The sequence below is a fragment of the Pelodiscus sinensis genome, chromosome 30 (genome assembly GCF_049634645.1).
Source record: "Pelodiscus sinensis isolate JC-2024 chromosome 30, ASM4963464v1, whole genome shotgun sequence".
Classification (NCBI taxonomy): domain Eukaryota; kingdom Metazoa; phylum Chordata; order Testudines; family Trionychidae; genus Pelodiscus; species Pelodiscus sinensis.
This window is the reverse complement of record NC_134740.1, coordinates 4438842-4442006: the sequence shown is the minus strand read 5'-3', so window position 1 is coordinate 4442006 and position 3165 is coordinate 4438842. Positions and strand designations below refer to the sequence as shown.

Below are 3165 nucleotides of genomic sequence, written 5' to 3'. Positions count from 1 at the left end.
AGACACCCCCCACGGAGAGGAACAAAGGAAGGTGGATGCTGCCCTGGCTGGGGGGCAGGGCTGGAGGAGAGTTAGTTGGTTGCTGGCTGGAAGAATGGAGGAGACAGCCTAGGGAAAGGAACTGGAGTTTAGGGGCCCAGTCTCCCCCATCTCAAGGGGGCCTGAGGCATCCTAGCCCAGCTCTGTGACCAGACTACATATGTGCTGTGCTGTAACCTGGAGAGGCAATAAACTTCCTCAATTCCACCGGCTGGGGCAGTCTGTTTGTGCCATTTCGGGGTGCAGGAGACGGGGGACCCCCAACGCATCGTCACAGTCCCCCAATTAACTCCGAGCTCAGACCCATGTCCACGTGCTTCAGTGTCTGCCGGGATCGGGACCCGAATTTCATTCTTGTGTTTAGTGCCCGCCAGGACCGCGCCCCGCTCAGTTCTCCCGGCGTCTATTTGTACAGGCGGGTGACGCTGAGGTTTAGACAAGTGAGGTAGCGGTGCCCACATGCAAATGAAGAAGGAAACTGAGTGATAAAGGCGAACAAGCGGCCCTCCCTGAACAGCTGCCGGCAGAGAAAGGGTCGCTGCTCCCCAGCTGCTCTGAGGCTAAACATGCTCCTTCTGGGCGTCTTTTTCTTATTTGCGTCTTTTCCAGGTAGGTGGATGGATTCCTTGGCAGCTGCTCAGTGCAGCTGGGTTTGAGGAGGGAAGATGGTTTTAAAGCTAAGCCAAAGCGGAAGCGATTCACGATTGTAAATTCTCTGCTTTAAAGAAATAATGTAGCTTAGGATTTTGAAACAGCCAAGAGGATTTAAATTCCTAAATTCATCATTTTAGGGGGAACTGAGTGTCTAAGAACTCAGGGCCAGCTCTGCAATACCTCAGGCTGAATCTATGCCTCAGTTTCCCTTCTGCAGAATGCGAACAACTGCACCGGGCCACTACACAGAAGTGTGGGGCCTGTAAATTCCTTTCTACACACAAGCAGCTCCGCTTCCGCAGAGAAGAGGGCAACAGAGGGACTTGGATAATCCTGGGAAGGGGGGGGGGGGGCAGAACGCAATTCACTGTATTTTTATGACTGACAGGTGCCAGCTCCCAGGTCCAGCTGACTCAATCTGGAGCAGAAATCAAGAAGCCCGGAGAGTCCGTGAAGCTGACATGTAAAACCTCCGGGTACACTTTTACCAGCTATGGTATTAGCTGGGTCCGCCAGGATCCCGGGAAAGGCCTGGAGTGGATCGGATATATCAACACAAATACTGGTGGCACTGGCTACGCCTCGGCCTTCGGGGGGCGAGTCACCATGACCAGGGACACCTCCATAAGCACGGTCTGGCTGCAGCTGGGCAGCCTGCGAGCCGATGACACCGCCACGTATTACTGCGCTCGGGACACAGTGACACAAACCAGAGCAACAGCCCTTCACAAACCTCCAGTGAGAGAACCCAGGGCTCCTGCTAATTCCTCGCTCACCCTGGCCAATGGTTACCCGTGTGAACCCGGGTCATGACCCCCCTGGCCCCCAGTGACATAGAATCAGAGACAGCTAAAGGGGTTTAGAGCCCTAAGTGCCAACATTTAAGGAAGGTGTGGCTGAGAGAAAGGCTTATGTATCATTGTCAGGGTGGCCGAGTGGTCTAAGGCGCTAGACTCAAGAGTCTTTCTTCCCCCCCAAGTGGGTGTTCTGGTCTCCTCAAGGAGACGTGGGTTCAAATCCCACCCCTGACATGGATTTTATTCTCTACGTGGAGAAGCGACCACATGTCAATACGTCCCCTAAGCACCTGCTTAGGGATTCCCTTAGAGGAGCGGCAAGCCAAATTGGAGAGACTTCAAATATCCTCAGCAGCTGTTCGTTCAGTGCATCCGCATGCCTATATTTTGCTTTTTCTTAGAGTAGCTCTGGAAGTCCCGAGGGAAATGGGGAAAGTCTGCACTTCGGAAACGGAAGGGGTTGTCTTGAAGCATAAAGTAGCTTATGGAAGGGGTTGTCGTAGCTTAGGTGGGTGACGCCTCCCTAACTGCACAAGAAGTCTGGGGTTCAATTTTCAATGATTCCTCCTTCTGTGACCTTTGCTCTTCTCTGCTGGCCTTATCCAAGGCCCTTCTGAGGAACAGAAGAGGCCTCCACTGGCCACCCAAGTAATGGCTTGTTGAGGAAAATGCTGATTGGAGAGGAGCACTGGAAAAAAATGAACCCACAAGCCCGGAGCTGGTGAAGGGGCTGCTGGGACTGGCATGGGCAAGGCAGGGCTCTGACTGCAAGTGCTGGGGCAGAGGATCCAGAGCCACACGCCCCTGTGACTCTGTGGGGCTGTCAGCTCCCAGAGACCCTGAGAGAGCAACCTCTGCAGATCGGGCAGCGATGGGGAGTTACTCTCCTCTCGCCTCCCTTTGGATGGTCAATGGCAACACATGGAACGTTTGGGAGAAAAGTCCCAGAGAGCGACACCAGGGCTAAGCTGCCAGGTGAGGAGGGGAAGGACGCAGAACCCAGTGATGCCTGGGGAAACGTGTCTGCTCTTCCCACCATTTCCTCCACCTCTTAAGGAATCCGGCAGCTCTGCACATGCCCAGGCCCAGCAATGCAAATGTTGGCAAAAGATCCCGGCAGTTTCTCGTCGCAAGACTCAGAAGGAAATATGGGGAAGGAAAATGCCCAGAAACCCATCTGGGCCCAGACGAGGCTTTTCTTAAGGCCTTTTGCTCTCGGTGCAGAGTTCCCATCTGCCAGCCTAGCGGTCTTGTGCTCGTATCTCTCTGTGTTGTCCCAAACAAAGCCAAAGGGAGCAGAGTGGCGCAGCAGAAGCATGCTAGGCCCATAACCCAGAGGTCGATGAATCGAAACCATCCTCTGCTACTTGTGGGCCAGCCTCCTTTGACTCCCTGCTGCCTGTGGGGAAGCTCTTTGCAGCTTCCTGCGTGGGAGGCACAGAGGCCTCCTCCTTTGTCCTCAGGCAGCAGGACTCCCTCCTGCCGTTTTCCCACCCACAAGGGTGGCTCAGGGAGGCTCTCCAGACGCTCGTGGAACAAAGCACTTCTGGACCACGCTACCCACAGCCTTCGTTCAGGCCAAAACGCCTAGGCAAAGAGCTGCCACAGCTCCACGCTGGCCTTGCTCTACTACTCCGAGGCATGCCAAACCCCTCACAAAGAGAACTTCTGCCTT

General features: G+C 54.6%; 1 non-coding gene across 1 annotated transcript; it reads left to right on the top strand.

The window, feature by feature from the left end:
- The first annotated feature begins 1614 nt into the window (after positions 1-1614).
- TRNAL-CAA (transfer RNA leucine (anticodon CAA)) lies at positions 1615-1724 on the top strand. Its single transcript has 2 exons — positions 1615-1652; positions 1679-1724. It is a non-coding gene; the product is annotated as a tRNA-Leu (tRNA).
- Positions 1725-3165: the final 1441 nt, after the last annotated feature.